A 19632-nucleotide genomic window follows, 5' to 3' on the forward strand; every position below is an offset into this window, starting at 1 on the left:
ATATAATCTTTGAGCGTATTTATGTAGTTTGTACCTATATGTCTGTTGAGAAGCCCAACAGTCCGGTGATTTTGAGGAGTTATTAGGATTTGGGGAATCAATACTTTAAAGTTTGGTCTTGTTCGTTGAAGTAATATGAGACATTGAGTTATTCTTATATTACTAAGTATAGGTACCTGGCAATGTAAACCTGCCAAGGATCTAGTAAAACTTTCAATGTTTTATAAATTATACATACCTAACTACCTACAATAATTTTAACATGCTCTGAAAATGTTAACGAGTTCCAACGAAATAATTCTGGGAATTTAAATCACCTTTCCACATTACCCCATCTCCATTTTATTTTATTCCATTTATCAAATCGATTTCCCGGGCGTCCGTTTCACCAAGACGGGCGATTCTAACGCGATATTAAAAAATGGATTCAATAAAGGATGACTCACGTTAGACCGGGTCGTGTCCGGGCCCGGAGCTTCCGGCGCTTACTTTTCTATGACATGACAGGCGATCACGTAATGCTTTCCATAGAAAACGATGAAACGAAATTCAGCTAGAGAAGACAATTTTTTCCTACCTACTGATACCAGCACAAATTTCTCAGATCACATCTTCAAAATTACGTACAGCGAGCTGCAAAAGTGCATACCGGAACACCGGAAGTGCTTGTATAAAATGTTAAACTAGGTTCCTGTAGGATCGTACATTTCAGTCAAATACAGTCATAAATACTTAAATATGTAGTTAATTAGCTTTGCTTGTTATGTAATACAGTGATACCTAAATCAGCCTTATAAGTATAAATCAATCAATCAAACTTGGTTACTTTTTAGGGTTCCGTATACCTCAAAAGGAAAAAACGGAACCCTTATAGGTGCGTCTGTCTGTCCGTCTGTCACAGCCTATTTTCTCGGAACCTACTGGACCAATTAAGTACACATATGTAAATTAGTGACCCAAAGACGGACATGTAACTTAAATAAATTAATTTTAAACATGGGGGCCACTTTTGGGGAGCAAATGAGAAAATTAAAAAATAAACTTTTTCAAACTATATCGTGTTAAACACTGATTTAAACTTTCACGATTATTAAACATTATCAAACTACACAACGGGACTTAATCGCGTATTTAAGTTTTAAGATTTACCTCCGACGTTTCGAGGACGGCGTTGTCCCCGTGGTCTCGGAGAAGACTGATCCTAACAGTCTTCTCCGAGAGAAGACTAAATCTTAAAACTTAAATACGCGATTAAGTCCCGTTGTGTAGTTTGATTATATCGTGTTATATGTCAAATGAAAGAGCTTCAAATATTGAGAATTTCAAATATTTATTTTTTATAAGTCGGACTTAATGTACGGAACCCTTGGAACGCGAGTCCGACTCGCACTTGGCCGGTTTTTCATTCATATGGTAGGTACCTATAAATTTATAAACCACAAAAAAAAAAAAAAAAAAAAGATAGGGTCCGCGCACCGATTACACGCACGCGACCGGCAGCGACCGACGCGACCATTGCGACCAACCATGACGTCGTGGGTTACTTACCTTCGTATTGAGATAACGGGCCACGCGATTTGTGGCTGCTCATCGTACACCACGCGAACAAGCCAAACTTGGTTGCCGGTGTAAAATTTTATAAATAAAAAGCATTTATTATTTACCTGTATTAGGTAGGTACATAGCAATTTAGATTATTGCGTGAAGCCCTGAAGCAAAAATACAAAATAAGTGAAAATCGAAGTTTGAATATTTTTATTCATTACAGGCCAATGCGGTGGTCACCACTGCGCCTACCGCGGAGATTGGCATTTTGCAATAACACATGTTCAAAGTCCAGTGTATGTACACATCCTCGTACGTAATGTACCTAATCAGTCTAAACACTACGCGTCCTTCATTATTACTGATTCTCTTTATTTTTAGGGTTCCGTACCCAAAAGGTAAAAATGGGACCCTATTACTAAGACTCCGCTGTCCGTCCGTCCGTCCGTCTCACTATGGGCTGAAATTGGGCTCTCATTGACATAGAAACCGAAGTTATTATTTTTATGTTTTTTTAATTGAAGAATGTTTTGCTATGCATTGTTATGGTAACATATGAATTTTAGACGATTTGGAATGAAAATTGTCGAGTTACGATTTTTTTTTTCAAAAAAAATGTATGGAGCAGGAACAAGAAATCATTATTACTCAAGAACCGCAAAACAAACCGTAATATCCTCCTCCATACATAAAAAAAAAATCATAACTACTATTTTCAACTCAAATCGTCTGAAACTTATATATAATTTAGCATAAACACACTAAGCAAAACCCATATCAATCAAAAAAATCTTAAAATGTTGACTTTGATTTTGGTGCTTTTTCCATAGAAACAATAATTGATTTAAAAAAAACCGCACCCGTGACGGATATATGTAGTATGCCAAAAAATCACAAATAATTCGTAGTATAATCATTTGCGAGGATATAACCGTATTTGTGGCGGTTCTTGAGATATTTTGATTTTTTGTTCCGGCTCCATAATTTATTTTTGAAAATAATCATAACTCTACCATTTTCAACTCAAAACATCTGAAACTTATAACTTAGCATAAACATACTAGGCAAAACCCATTTCACTCAAAAAAACCTTAAAATGTTGACTTTGGTTGTTGTGTTTTTCCATAGAAACAATTAATTATTTAAAAAAAAAAACCGCACCCGTCACGGAAATGTGTAGGGTGTCAAAAAATCACAAATAATTCGTAGTATTACCGTCTGCGAGGATATTACCGTATTTGTTGCGGTTCTTGAGATATTTTGATTTTTTGTTCCGGCTCCATACATTTAAAAAAAAAAAAATCATAACTCAACTATTTTCGACTCAAATCGTCTGAAACTTATAACTTAGCATAAACATACTGGGCAAAACCCATTTCAATCAAAAAAAATGTTAATATGTTGACTTTGGTTTTTGTGTTTTTTCCATAAAATCAATTAATGATTTAAAAAAAAGACCGCATCCGTGACGGATATATGTAGTATGCCAAAAAATCTCAAATAATTCGTAGAATAACATCTGCGAGGATATTACCGTATTTGTTGCGGTTCTTGAGATATTATGATTTTTTGTTCCGGCTCCATACATTTTTTTTGAAAAAAAGTCATAACTCTACTGTTTTCAACTCAAATCGTCTGAAACTTATAACTTAGCATAAACACACTAAGCAAAATCCATATCAATCAAAAAAATCTTAAAATGTTCACTTTGGTTTTTGTGCTTATTCCATAGAAACAATGATTGATTTAAAAAAAAACCCAAGCATTATTCCTATAAATTTACTTTCACACTTGCACCTTCCTTCTAGAAATCTAGACTTAATTACTCGTACAACCAGTACCAGTACAACCAGATAATTTTTGATTCAGTGAATACTTTTGTAAATAACTAATTGCTCCTAAAGTCAAAAATGTTGTGTGGCGTGCAATAAAAACAGAAAATAAAGCTTAAATGGATACTTTCCACGAAAATTATTTTGAATATAATCGGTTTAGCCATTGATGAGTTTAAAAAAAAAACTTATCTGCTTATCGAATACTAGACGGGCCCGCAGTTCGGCTCGCGTAAATGAAATAAAGAGTTTGTCTTATGTTTAGTTAAATACCGATATTATTATGTATTGAACCCTGCCAGGGTTTATACCTGTGATGGGGACTTCTTATTTGTAACCGATATTTGGATAACTTAATTCGCAAATTTCTCGAAAAATGATGTGATTTGATAAAAGGCAAGATTGTATTTTTTCATCTACGTAGATATTTATTTAAAACTTGTTTCAACATATAATAATAAGGTATTAATTTCCGCCTTAAGACGAATATGTACGACCTCCGCCCATAAATCGCATTTTCATACAAACGTAAATAGTCTCCATTTCCCTGTCTGGACATTGACATTACTTACGACGGCTACGGTGACGCAACGACCCAAAATGAGTCCTGGCCAGGGCTCCGAACCGGTATTTTTGAAAAACCCCGAAATAGGCCAATATTTTGAATTATTTTATGCTCTGGACGTAGGACTGATTCATGTATTTAGGTAACAACTTCGTATTATTAGATTGTTCCATTAAAAATTAAATAATAAACCAAACAACGAAAACGAACGTAATAATACCGGTATTTTTGTATGGAGCAAATACCGGTTTCCGAACCCTGATCCTGGCCTCTGACACCAGATCACGCCATGTTTCCCGGTCTTGCGATAGCTCTCGCCAGTCGCCATGGTCGAGGTTGAGCAGATCTTGAGCAACCCTTGAGCTCCAAAATATCTGAGCATGCACTTTAACTACATTATAATTTACATTGTTCAGATATTTGTGAATACCTCGGCCGTTCCGATATATCTAATGGTGACTGTTCAGCAAGAAGAAGAAAATCCTACCTGGTCGAGTCGTATCGTATTACGCGAGAAAACAGTTCCCGAATTGGTTATATCTGTAAAGTCATTAAAGTATAATTATCACACACACATTATTACGGGCACCATCCCTTGAACTGATGGGCTTCATATTAACTTGCTATCAACTTTGTACACACCCCTCCAACTTTCCCCCCGCGGAAATGCTTGGTTTCTGAATTGTGAAAGTGATATAAAAAAGTGGTAATTTTGCGTTCTAGGGGGCGATTTTTGAATTTCGAGCGCTCGATTTCGTGTATTTCGTTCAATAATATCTCCACTACTAGGCATTTAAATTCTACTAATAGAATTGATAACGAGTGGTCAATACCAATTGATTCAAAATTTCTATCGCTCCTATTTCAAAAATTAACATTTCACTGTTTTCCACCGATTTTCGAGTGACGAAATCGAGCAATCTAAATTCAAAAATCGCCCCCCTAGACCGTTCGCGATGTAGACTATAAGGAATACCCTTCGGCCGTCTACGTAACCGAGGTTTCGTAACCTGGTTACGAATGTTACGATCGAAGCTTTTTTTTACTCATCCGTAACTGGCTTCGGTCAAGCACTCTCTTTTACTCGTACGTAACTAGCTTCGGACAAGTAATTTTCAAGTTTCTTTCGGTTGCCTACGTAACCGGAGTTCGACAATGATTGCAATCCTTTTACCTATCCCAAGATATCTCAACCTAGTTTATTCTCATTGAATATTGATCTCTCTGATGACTAGAAATTCCTAAATAAATAAATAAATATTATAGGACATAAATACACAGATTGACTAAGTCCCGCAGTAAGCTCAAATAATACATATATCGTGACTGTTGTCCTTGTCGCTGTCGATGCTACAATACTTGATAGAAAAAAAATGGTATATGATCGCTTTGTTACAAAAATTACAAAACTACTGAAATGAAAACCTCTTTATATTTTTGAAAAATTTTCTGGATAAGCCGGTTTCTATTCTAATTCTCTAAATATAAACAATACGACAGCCATCAGATATGATTATGACTATGACGCATATATGACAGTGATAAAAAGTGCATTGGTTCAGTGAAAATAATATTATTACTCGTAAATTAATCTGTTTAGCTGCGTGCTGCTCATTAATAACAACAGCAGTAAATATTCTGGACAATACGTCGTTGGGAAAAATTGAGCTTATCTCAACGCGTAGAGGAGGTGTTGCCATTCTACATGAAGGACATAAATATCATCGATGTAATTATGATCACGGTTGCAAAGGCAGTATTACTGTAAACGAGAAGAACGAAGTAGTGGAACAAAAGACGAAACCACATAATGAAGATTGTGTACCCAACCGGGCACAAAATAGAGTATTGAAGGAATTAGATAAGCTTAAAGACATAACTGGATCAAACTTTTATTCCATCCAAAAGCAATATGACACAATTGTATATCAACTAGAAACAGAGGGCGTACACATGATGGCTGAAATACCACATTTCAGTAATGTCAAAACAGGTCTATTTAATAATCGGAATAGAGTATTGGGTGTACCTAAGGTGCGTTTTTCGTCAGCATGTGAAGTCATAGTACCAAAAACAAATTCTTGAAAAATTTCTGCTAGCGGATTATGTAGGTGAAGGAAGTGATGGTGAAAGAATTCTTATATTCTGTCGTGAAGATGTGCGGCTCCTCGTTGAAAGCTACAACCATATATTATGTGATGGCACATTTAAATCTTGTCCAAAGATTTTAAAACAATTATATTCCATACATGGTTATAACCAAAACAGTAAAACTGTGATTCCCCTAATTTATTGCCTATTACCCAACAAAAAAACAAAAAACCTATGAAACCCTTTTCAAGCTTATTAAATCCGTATTTAAGGACTGGAAGCCGTCAAAAATAACCATGGACTAAGAAAAGGCAGCAATGAAAGCGGTTGCACATGTGTATAAAGGCATAGAAATAAAAGGCTGTTATTTTCATTTTAATAGATGCCTATTTAGAAAGGCCAAGCAATTAAAAATGTCAACCCCCGTAAAGAAGCGTCACGTGTCAAGGTGTGCCGGAGTTGCACGCTTGCCAGAAGAATTTGCTGGTAGTGGCATTAAGTATGTTATGCGTAAGAGTCCAGCGGGTGAAGACGTTGAAAAATTTAACAAGTATTTTAAATCTGAGTGGCTAGAGAAAACCAATTTGAACAAAACTTGTTGTTGTAGCAATGAGCAGATAAGAACAACGAACAATTTGGAAGGATGGCACAGTGGTATTAATCGTTTCGTTGGACAAAAAAATAATACAGTTGCTAATTTGCTGGAAATTTTAATTAAAGAAACGAAAGTTAGTGACATGTTCAAACCCAAAAACAAAAGGTCGAAACGCTATCTTGAAATCGACACTGAAATTGAGTGTGCAATCAATGAATTAAAAAGTGGGTAAATTACAGTGGGACACTGCGTTGAGATAGTTGCTCCTTATGCTTTTTTATTTTAATTTTCAATACAAAGAGATATCATAACTAAAACTAAAATTTCAGTTATTTTTAGATTAGAAAGAAATGTATTAATAAGTTTATTTTGTTAATTTTTAACCAACTTCAAAGAATAAATGTTTCCAATGGATCGTGTTACTTGACTTTAATTTTGTATGTGAAGAGGTAAAAATAAGATTAAAGAGGAGAGGACGTCAGTCAAACTGCTACCTATCAGTCCTCTTTTTTTACCTTGAGCGGAATTTTTTTTTAAAGAATCAGTAATCATTAACTGTCAATAATACATCTGGTTATCTGTCATCAAATCTGTACTGGTCATCAAAATGGATAATTTTGAAAATTCATCAAATTTAACGAGGACGCCGGAAAATAGAAACGCCTGTGTCTTTGGTGGGTGCCCTTTAATGACATTACGTGCAATTCCTGACGCTTTAAAGGCTAAATTGTTGATTAAAAGGAATTTGTATATTTCTCCGGGCACGCGTGTATGTCATTACCATCTTCACCCTACCCAGGACTGGGAGGAAAAAGTTCAGGCGGAAGATAACTTGATTGATTTTAACAGAACGCACTGCGATGATATTATTAGGATAATGAAATTAGGTTTCCTACTGTCGATTGTAAATACACTGCAAGAAATAATATAGATATTATAGTGTGTGTGTTTGTGCGTATACATGCAGTAGCCGAGATATTTTTATGTATTAGTTTAACTATGAATAAATAATTTTGTTATCTAAAAATATAATCGTTTGAATTTTGTTTGTTTCTTTTAACTTAAAAATCAGCCAAAACTGGGCTGAGCTATCTTGGAAAAAGGATTATTTACAAACATTGCCAAACTCCGGTTACGTAGGCAACCGAAAGAAACTTGAAAATTACTTGGCCGAAGCTAGTTACGTACGAGTAAAACAGAGTGCTTGACCGAAGCCAGTTACGGATGAGTAAAAAAAAAGCTTCGATCGTAACCAGGTTACGAAACCTCGGTTACGTAGACGGCCGAAGGGAAGCAATATAGGCAAAATATTACACTAGTCATTTTGCGTTCTAGACCGTTTTAATATTCAATGAGCACCCAAAAAAAACCTATTTGTGGCAGCTAAAATTGCTTTAAATCAATTTAAAACAACCCCTCACGGCGTCAGTTATCCTCAAATAAGGCGACTTATTTTAAGATCCAACCCGAAAGAAACGTTATTGCCTTTTCGGCTGTGCGAATTAAAACAAAATGACTCCAAAACGCATCAATGCGTCGTGGCTCGTGCTAGCTAGTCTTTACATCCAAGTTTTAATAGTGGATTTGTATTATTTAATTTACTACTAACTATTTTTTTTTTGTTTGTTACGCATGTAAGTAATGAAAAATAAATGTTATTTTTACACATCGTGTTTTTACTTTTGTAACTAAAATATTCTTTGGTATGAACATTTATATAATACTGGTCTAGGTAGTAAATCGTCACTGAATGAAAAGGTATTATAGTACATAATATATTGGCGCCTTTTTCCTTGACCGTGTACAGTGCACTACAATGAGGTGTATTCATTTTTCACGTGATTGCTTTGCAAGAAGGTGAAAGAATGGAACCCTCATTGTAGTTCACTGTAAACGGTCAAGGAAAAAGGCGCCATAGTTTTTATTAGTATGCATGTGTGCCACGCACACACACATAAAGGTTTCTAACAAAAATCCGCTAGGAGCGTTAGTGTCGATTTTTTGACACGTGTAGTTTTTTGACATTTACTCGCGAGTTGGCTCTCTTTTACTATACATATATTATTATACTCTTTGCTCGTATGGGCATAGGCTAAGGTTGAGGTTGACAGCACTTTTTATTTTACTTCGTGTAATAAAACGCCGCAATAACTGTATACCAACATGACAAATATAAACATTTGGTATGTCTGTAGCACCACATCAAATAATTTTGTCTGTAGCACCACCGAAACGAAAGCAACCGAGAGTTGCCGAAAATGGCCGATCATCGTAAAATGAAGATTGCTATGAAAATTTCTTTTGCTTAATTTAAATTAAATACGCATCGAAAGCGATAGTTTTTATGCTCATATTTAGATAATACATTGGAACAGTTTTTTCTTATCATACGTGCGTCATATTCGAGAAACGTGTCAAAAACTTTTTTAGAAAGTTGTAAGGCGCCATCTCGCTTCTTCCCTCGTTTTTTATCCCGTTCTGGTTTTTCAATTTTATATATATGATGATTTTCATTCCTTTTAGTATTGTATATGAAAGTAGGGAACCTCCAATCCGTCTATTACGCGTGGTCCGACACGGGCTTGGCCGGTTTTAGATACCTAATTAAAGTAAGATGGTCCGTGTAATTAAGAAATCCATTTACCGAAAGGTGTAGAGTAGAAACTATTGATGCACAATTAAAGAATTATACCTACAGTAAAGTAAGTCAACGTGCAATCGGTATTGGTTATTTGATAAACTCTAATAAATGACTTCCTGGTGTTGAGTAAACCTTGCCCAGCACGCCACTCAGAGACGCCGTGCCTATGGTTTTAGACTATTACGTGAATTCTAGTAAATTAAATGAGTATACACAGGGGAATAAGTAATATAAATAGATGAATAATTGAATATATAGTACAAGTATATAGTTTTGTGATTTCTTGTGATCAACCGTTTAAAAGGCCTAGGTCAATTCAGTGAGCTCAATATTAAACTTCAATGATATATAATTTCAGGGAAATTTCCAAATCAAGGATTCATTACATTTAATTAATTTCAATTTGATACATAAATATTGTTCTATTTGAAATAGGTACTTACTTATACGGTTTTTATCATGTACCGGTAACAAGCGAGGCTCATTCCTTACCCAATAGCAGCAAATTTCTATTGTCATTGTTGTATAGGAGAAGAAGACTAGTCAGCCCTAGAAGCAAGGTAATAGCTTCACTCAGCGCTAACAGCTACAACCGACTCGTTACGCTCGCACTCGCTCTTTCGAAGAATTCATTTTAATTAAGATCCCACTCTCCCCTAAGTTATGAAATTCCTGGTTATTCAGCCGTTTAACGACGTACGTGAAAGCATTCGGTATACGCATAAGTGAAGCTATAAATGATTATCTTTGTATTCATTGTTTTACCTGTAAAATAAACCATTGCAATTTATAACACAAGTAAACTTAAAGAAGTGCATAACACATAATGTCAAATGCGACATATTCTTGAGTTAGCTATAAGTTACTATTTTTGTGCGAGTTGTAATATTATAATATACTTATTTCTAATTATTTTTATTCGTGTCCTACCTACTCCTAATATCAGGACCAGAAAAAATCTAGTTCTTCGAGCAATGTGAGGGGCTGAATTTGGTGATTAATGTCGACTACGAAATCACTCGCGTTTTGGTAAGAAAACTCACCACTTACCATTACCACTCTTTCTTGACTTATACGAGTATTTCTCTATGGCCATGTACCGATAAATGTTGCCCAGAGAAACGTTGACTTGACAGTGTCTGCTGGATAGCAATAAGTCGACATTAGTAAACGGTATCGGGCACGACGAATGCCGTGTAACGATTGTACCTACAATAAACCATAACCTTGTACAATATTGTACTCGTACAACCTTATGTAAAAGAGTTAAGAACTATATTCGGGTAAAGTGGCTAATCGAGTTAATTTTAATACGTGTGGACTCGCGCACCAAAATAACCCGCGCTTGCATCACGCTGCACATGCACGGCCTTATATGTTTAATCCATTGCAGTTTAACGGGCGAAAACAGAACCGGCGGGTAATATACGTGTTGTACTTAATGTGGGTACTTATTATATTACCCAAACACATTTTTTCTGTGATTGCGATAACTTTGTTTTCGCCTTAGTTAATTTTTGTACTCCTGTCAATGTTCTTAAGGTAGGTAACTATGAAAGGTAGTGGTAAGGTAGGTACTAGATATGTTTAAAAAGTCAGTCATCAAAGAAAACCTCAATATTTTTTATACAATCACGTACCTACCCTACTTATTGTAATACATTATTGTAATTCACGTAGCCTACGCAGTATTTGAAGTTATGATACTTATGATGCGTAGAGACGGGGTCCCTTTGTTTCCCATAAAGTTTTAAGTCATAATGTATTGTTTGTCATGTTATCGTTAGTCATAAAACTGAAACCGTTAACTTTTCAGGATTTTCGTAAGGTTATTCTATAGATAAGTTAGGTTAGGTTTGTTTTATGGCAATCCTGAATAGTTACGCGTTTCTGAGAAAAACCAATTATGACTAATTAAAATTCGGACAAACAATACATTATGACTTAAAACTATTTGGGAAACAATAGAGACCCTGCGTAGAGACATATTTATAGAGAAACACAAACTGAGGCTGTGAGATTTTTGGCAAAACATCTTAAATGGCATGAGTCATTTACCCGAGGGCAGTAAACCTCGTGAAAAGCGTTCGCTTTTCAACCTAAGGCAGGCAATAAAGAGTTTACATTTAGCTCGGCGCACGCCAGCGCCAGGCATCTTGGAAATAACAGTGAAGTCGTGCATTTTCCTCGCTCTTCCTGCCACGGCGCCTCAGAGGAATTAGTCAGACATATGATGACATGACGCAATTTACATTTTTACTATATCTATCATAGCAATGACGTCACCTAGCAGTATATGAGCACTTTATTCATTCATTTAAATGTTGTCAGCCGAAGCAAACATGTAATAACGCGTTATCATTTATGCCGAGAATCGTTAAACGAATTGAGTTGAATGTGAGTCGATTGTGAGTGAATTGCCAGTCGTCCTTGTCGACTGCATTGGAGATGGAGACTGCGTTTGTACTCCAGTGCAACATCGCTAGCGCGGTAGTGTCGTATCTATGTGATTGTGACAGTTTTGGTATTGAAGAGTTGTTCCTTATAAAGGATATTTCCATTATGAAAAGAGACAGCAATATCTAAGGCCACATTGCGAATATCAATATAAGGTAGGTTGCTTGTGAAATACCATTATACCTGTATTATGTTCCTATCAGTCAAAAGGAGAGACAAGCCTTTTAGTTAGAGCATTGACGATGGTTGAACAATTTTACCGTCTATTATGCGACCGTGTTATGTTTCTCACGGCCATATTTATATAATCCGGCTTTTATAGTCGATCTCTTGACTTGGACATTTAATTGCTTAAAACCTATCTATTAAATTTAATCGCGAAATGATCCTTCTGGGAGGCAGGATGCTAAATAAAAACAAAACGAGAATCCAAAAGTACATTAGAATAGGGTCATTGCGCTAGTTTTCGTCCAGCTCTAGTTTTCGTCCACTTGACAAAATTTGAATATAAACCTTCATTGCTGCACAAATTTGGACTTATTGCAATCCTTAATATCTAAACAATTTATCTATCTACATAAAAAATATAATTTGCACGTAGCAAATTAAAAATGAAATGTAGGTATTATTTGCTAATCCGTCAAGTGGACTGAAACTAACATTGGACGTTAAACTGACGCAATTACCCTATGTATTGTCAAATAATTGTCATTAATACAAAGTAGCCGCATGACACATACATTAGGTGAATGATTTGATAATGATAATGTTCTATTGTTATTGTTGTACATTTACATTTATCTACAAGTGCAACGTACTTGGAATACGTAATTCATCAAGTACCGTAGACCGGGGTGACTTTCGAAAATTTGGGGTTACTTTGATTGATTTAAAACGGCCATAGAATTACCATTATTCATTATTTACTGAAAATGTTCCTGTAACTAGTTAGATTACTATATATTCATATTCACCTACTGTAAAAAATCTCGCATAAATATATATTATGGCTTAAAAACTAGAATTTTAAAGTCGCCCCTGCATTTGAAAGTCACCCCGGTCAATGGTACCTAATAGTCCCACATATTCACGCTTGTATAAGTAGGTAGTAGGTACATTAATTTATAAAACATCGATTATTATTTTGCGTTTCGGGGTCGAAATTAGTTTTGGGCTTTGATTATGGACGGGTCAGTTATGTGCTAGGTATCAGACAAACCGAATAATGATTGAGCTTAAGGGTTTGCCTACATAACAGCATTTAATAACTATCGTAAGTCGCTACTGATATCGTGATGTGACGCCGGCCGGTGGAGGTCAAGCGAACAGTGTACAGCCGTACTCGAACAATGAGATACGTCAAATATATAATGAAACGATATGGATATATATGGAATATATATTTGACGTATCTCATTGTTCCAATACGGCTGTTTTTAGACCTAAATAAACACTGACTAGGCACGAACGTTGAAGAAACTGAAGAAAGGTATTATATTTTAATATTCCGCTGTTATTCGAACGCAACGAACTTGTAGCGAAAATAGGTATTTAATCACTGGGTAGATAAATAGGTAGGTACTTAAAATTAGATAATATTATGCGTGGAGGCTGACGAAGGACTAGACATTTAGACAAAACAACGCACAAATTGTGGGCGTGGTGGAAGATAGCGCACTAAACAGTGCTGGTACCCACGAAGAGAATATAATTACGACTGCTGCTAATTACATTCCAATTTTATTCAGTTTGTGTCACGGACGGTATCGCTACTAAAATGTAGTAGGTCGGTAGGCTTTTCATATTCGACGTAACCTTGTACCTATAAGATGCTAATTCTCGTGAAGGTCCTCTACTAGATTTTTAGGGGTTTTAGCAAAACCACTAGGTACATTTGAATGAAAGAATCTTTAAGGGGAATCACAGAAATCAGAATGCATCTTTAAGATCTCATCCTGTTTACGGAATTAGCAATCGATAGTCGCTTGATACCAGATTTTCAGCAAAATAAACAGTCATCTAAATATTCTAAATGTATGCAAGGACTTCATATTTTTATTTTATTTTAGGGTTAACCTACAGTTTTTTACCTACAGTTTTTGTGATCATGATCAATTAAGTTCAATCTTAAATAAATACTTTAGAACATCAACTAATTGATATTACAATCTGATGATGCGTCACTTCTTAATGTTTTATTGTGACATCGCAGGCGCCATTTGTATATTGCGTGATGGATGATTAATGTAACATATATAGCTTAACAAAATTATGTTTGTTCGTTGTGTTGCGGAATAATTGCTGATATGTAGGTACCACGTGAATCTATGTACTTGTAGGTACGAAGTGGCTTTTATGTGTAGTGTGAGTGGTTTGCGTATCGTTACCGGCTCCATTAGGTATTCAAAACTTTTTTTAATAATTTCGTCCGTTCTATTGTGAGTAAGTATCTGGCAAGACGAGCAAAGCGAAGTGCAAGGGCACTGCCTAGGTACCTTTTCTCGAAGCGCTTCGTCGATTTTTTGAACGCTTATAACTTGGGTTTGGACGGACAGTTTTACATACCTTCAAAACTTCAAGGAATTTAATTTCAGTACCATTTCGTACCTTGTCATAGTGACAAAAGCTTCGAGCAAAGCGGAAGGGAGGCGGCATTTGCACTATTTCCCCTCTGCCTAGGTACAAGATCAACTGATCTAGCGCGGGTAATAAAACTAGTTGCGCTCGGATTTTTCACTAGACCGAGTCCAGACGCGCGCGTGAACACAGCAGCAGAAAAAATGCCTAATTGCTCGGTTTTTTGTTGTAAAAAGAGGTCGGCGACATCAAATTTACAAAAAGGTGTTACATTTCACATGTAATATTTTTTTTTTCATATCATTAATACATATCATACGTTTAATTACATTTAAACACAATTATTATATTTTAGTATCATGTAATTGTTGGATTTATCGATTTTGCTCGCCTAGTACAAATTGCGGATCGGTCGAGCGACAAATCCGACTTCTCATCTCTCAGAATACAATAAAATTCTTCGACGAAAATGTGTTAGTGTGCGTGTTGTGACACTTGTGACTCGTCCGTGCACAAAAAGAGATCGAGGTTTGCAAGATTTGTCTTTGACGTGTGTCATTTTCTATGTATTTATGTCGTCATTACAGATTGGATTTTGTATGTAAGTGTGTGAGAAGTGCGACTGTGTGCACCTTTCCCCCCGCAAAAATGGCAGAAAGATTTGTACGGTAAGATATCGCTTGAGCCCCTCCCTACCGACGTGTCGGAAGCCGGTGTTGCTCGAAGGATAAAAGTAAATAATATATGAGGTGCCTATATATTAGCGACTTTCATAATGATTGTCACTGTGGCAAGGTACCTAGTGGTACTGAAATTAAATTATTTTACTGTAACTGACATTAAATATATATATGTTACGTAAATGTTCATGCTTTTCATGCAATTAAAGTGTGTCGTTTTAGAATGCAAGAGTAACTTCGAATGTTTGGTAGCGGCTTTTTAGCGACGGGTTCGTGTGACCCTTAATCTGTCACAACTGACGCTACACTTTCCCCGCTAACTGGGACTAGCCCGATGCATTAAGTGTATAGGTACATTACAGCACGATATGCGAGAGCACGTTATGTAACTTGAAACAACGCGATTACATTCATACCCACGAGGTAGTTTGAACTAGCTTTGAGGCTGGATCTTTACTGTCGGTTATTCAGGTTGGCAGTCAAGCGGAACTAGCACTTTAGCTTCAATAAAAGTTGTTGTTATTGTGGCTTCGCTTGAAAGAGCAATTACCTACAGTACTTACCTAAGCTGTCAGAAAATGTTATTTATAGTTGGTATACAACTTGGTATTTAGATTTAGAACTCACTCAGTCTTATTGCCGCTTTTCGAACGACGATGGTATACCTGCCTAATACAATAAATTATCGTGCTGATGATTTATGTAGATGCATATTTTTCCTGTATTCGATAACCTTTCGTTACACTTGCACCTTGCTCGTAATAGTAGGAGATTTATTAGGGCGAGCGAAGCGAGCCCTATCACTATTCGACGAACTATGCATTCTTGTGGTACACTTTACGGAAAAACTACTGCACTGTTAGGTTTGAAATTTAACATAGTAATTTAAATTCATGTCTAGATGTGTTATCAAACATAAAAATATCATTTTATAAACCTAAAAAAATAAAACTAGCAAAAAGCAGAGCTTTGTAAGGGCTCGCGGAGGTTTTCTACCTAAACCTACCGGACCGCGATTTTGATCCAATCCGAGGCTTGTTTCATGTTTGATCGAGTGGGTACGTAATAACGCAGCTTTAAGTGAGAGCAAGAAAGAAATATACTAACCGGACCCCGGTTGCTGTCCGGTACGCCTGTCTGTTATAGCTTTTACTTTGTCCTTTAAAAACGTGTCCAGATGACAAAATCAAATTGCCAATATCATCCACACGTAATATACAATTTCATAAGTGCCTATTACATCCATCCAGTACATTTTGTAAGGAACCCAACTGGCTTTCCTACATAATGTTGGGTCAGCGAGCCAATGTTCTTGAATTTATTTTTGCGTCCACTCCACACAATTTATCGAAAAATTATCCCGTCTGGACACCTACTGGCGGTAATCACGCTGCTCCGCACATAAACTAACACACACAGTTCCACTAGGTACAGCCAGGGTCCAGCATCAGCTCTATCTTGGGTACTGCTCTTCCAAGTGCTCATTATCAGATGACCAAAACAGCTTGTGCCTATGTTGCACCAAACCTGAGTTCCACTAGGTACAGCCCAGGGTTTAGCATCAGCTCTATCTTGGGTACTAATCTCCTATAAGTGCTCATCAAGACGAGTCGATGACCAAAATAGCGTGTGCCTATGTTGCAACAAACCTGAGTTCCACTAGGTACTGCCAGGGTTCAGCATCAGCTCTATCTTGGGTACTGTTCTCCCAAGTGGCTCATCATGACGAGTCGGATGTCCAAAATAGCGTGTGGTCTATGTTGCATCAAACCTGATCGAGTTTCCACTAGGTACAGCCAGGGTTCAGCATCAGCTCAGCCTAAGTTCTCATCAAGACGAGTTGCATGACCAAAACAGCGTGTGCCTATGTTGTATAAAACCCGAGCTCCATTAGGCACTGTCAGGGTTCAGCATCAACTATCTTGGGTACTGATCTACCCAGTGATCATCATGACGAGTCCGGATATCCAAAACAGCGTGTGTCTATGTATGTTGCATCAAACCGAGCTCCACTAGTACTGCCAGGGTTCGGCATCGGCTCTATCTTGGGTACTCCTCTCCTAAGTGCTCATCAAGATGAGTCGGATGACCAAACCATAATGTGCCTTTGTTACACCAAAACCTGAGTTCCACTAGGTACTGTCAGGGTTCTGGGTCAGTTTGCTGAACTGCACGCCGACGTTTCGATTGGCGTGCAGTTCCCATACAAGTTGCAGTCGGGTTGTAGTCCGTCTGTATCGGCCCTAAGTCACTGAAGTTTGCATTAATTATGCTTATCTTTATTTATAACTTTAGCAGTTCCAAGCAATAGTAACACTAAAGGCGCCATTCATTAATTACGTAAGACAATTTTTGCCAGCTTTTGACCCCCTCCCTCCCCTATGTAAGAAATAATAAGAATAGGCTGACCCCGTCCCCCTCCCACCAATATAATTAAACATTCATAAAAATATTTTTATGAATGTTATTTGTACCTGTACAAAGGTACTTGAGCTCGTTTAAGCTAACTGCACCGTGTTTGATAGCATAGAGTGTGGAAGTATTATTTTAAAACGTCATAATCTCATAGAAATTTAAAAAAAATATCGCATCTTTGTGATCTTACGTAAGAACTATGAACCCCCCCCCCCCCCCCCACCCCCTTGTAAGAAAAAAAAAGATATGTTCGACCCCCCTCCCCCCCAAAATCGTCTTACGTAATAAATTAATGGCGCCAAAACTGTACCTCGAAATGAAAATACCCGATTTAAGTTTGCTAACACAACATGACTGATCATCACATCATCAGCGTCACAAAACATACGAGTAAATTGACCTCCGCAGTAAATATACAGCAAGAATAGCAAGATTGATTGTTCTAGTAGGTATTCACAAAAACTTAATGGCTAAAATGGGAATCAAACCAAGTGAAGCGAGGTGGGTTGAATCCAAAAATTGTACCCCACTTTGGTATTCATCGTTGTTAATGGCGTAAGCGCCATCGACTTTATTGAACTTGAAAACACCACATAGGTATCGTATTGTCTGAATACCCACAACACAAGCCTTCTTGAGCTTACTGTGGCGCTTAGTCAATTTGTATAAGAATCTCCAATATTTATTTATTTATTTATTACTAACGCCATCTGTTAGAGAAAGAAATAATTAACATTAGCACGAATGTTAATTCATCATTTTGCCAACAGATGGCGCTAGTAGTAATACAAAGTGTTATTACTTTATTTTATTTTTTTAGGTTTATAAAATGATATTTTTATGTTTGATAACACATCTAGACATGAATTTAAATTACTATGTTAAATTTCAAACCTAACAGTGCAGTAGTTTTTCCGTAAAGTGTACCACAAGAATGCATAGTTCGTCGAATAGTGATAGGGCTCGCTTCGCTCGCCCAAATAAAGTAATAACACTTTGTATTACTACTAGCGCCATCTGTTGGCAAAATGATGAATTAACATTCGTGCTAATGTTAATTATTTCTTTCTCTAACAGATGGCGTTAGTAATAAATAATAAATAAATATTGGAGATTCTTATACAAATTGACTAAGCGCCACAGTAAGCTCAAGAAGGCTTGTGTTGTGGGTATTCAGACAATACGATACCTATGTGGTGTTTTCAAGTTCAATAAAGTCGATGGCGCTTACGCCATTAACAACGATGAATACCAAAGTGGGTACAATTTTGGATTCAACCCACCTCGCTTCACTTGGTTTTGATTCCCATTTTAGCCATTAAGTTTTTGTGAATACCTACTAGAACAATCATCTTGCTATTCTTGCTGTATATTTACTGCGGAGGTCAATTTACTCGTATGTTTTGTGACGCTGATGATGTGATGATCAGTCATGTTGTGTTAGCAAACTTAAATCGGGTTATTTTCATTTCGAGGTACAGTTTTGGCGCCATTAATTTATTACGTAAGACGATTTTGGGGGGGAGGGGGGGTCGAACATATCTTTTTTTTTTCTTACAAGGGGGTGGGGGGGGGGGTTCATAGTTCTTACGTAAGATCACAAAGATGCGATATTTTTTTTAAATTTCTATGAGATTATGACGTTTAAAATAATACTTCCACACTCTTATGCTATCAAAACACGGTGCAGTTAGCTTAAACGAGCTCAAGTACCTTTGTACAGGTACAAATAAACATGCATAAAAATATTTTTTTGAATGTTTAATTATATTGGTGGGGAGGGGGACGGGGTCAGCCTATTCTTATTATTTCTTACATAGGGGAGGGAGGGGTCAAAAGCTGGCAAAAATTGTCTTACGTAATTAATGAATGGCGCCTTTAGTGTTACTATTGCTTGGAACTGCTAAAATTATAAATAAAGATAAGCATAATTAATGCAAACTTCAGTGACTTAGGGCCGATACAGACGGACTACAACCCGACTGCAACTTGTATGGGAACTGCACGCCAATCGAAACGTCGGCGTGCAGTTCAGCAAACTGACCCAGAACCCTGACAGTACCTAGTGGAACTCAGGTTTGGTTGTAACAAAGGCACATTATGGTTTGGTCATCGACTCATCTTGATGAGCACTTAGGAGAGGAGTACCCAAGATAGAGCCGATGCCGAACCCCTGGCAGTACTAGTGGAGCTCGGGTTTGATGCAACATACATAGACACACGCTGTTTTGGAT

The 19632-nt window shown here is 36.8% G+C and overlaps 1 protein-coding gene across 2 annotated transcripts in view; it reads left to right on the plus strand.

The window, feature by feature from the left end:
- Positions 1 to 19632, plus strand: part of LOC134803927 (amyloid beta A4 precursor protein-binding family B member 1-interacting protein) — a 102004-nt gene that overhangs the window by 45101 nt on the left and 37271 nt on the right. The window contains exon 1 of one of the 2 annotated variants that reach the window (XM_063776746.1): positions 11866 to 11881. The exons of the other annotated variant lie outside the window; for it this stretch is intronic. The gene's annotated coding sequence lies outside the window, so the exon portion shown is untranslated. Of the gene's footprint in view, positions 1 to 11865; positions 11882 to 19632 lie in introns of those variants that run through there. 2 annotated transcript variants of the gene reach the window in all.

Source organism: Cydia splendana, chromosome Z (genome assembly GCF_910591565.1).
Source record: "Cydia splendana chromosome Z, ilCydSple1.2, whole genome shotgun sequence".
NCBI classification, from domain to species: domain Eukaryota; kingdom Metazoa; phylum Arthropoda; class Insecta; order Lepidoptera; family Tortricidae; genus Cydia; species Cydia splendana.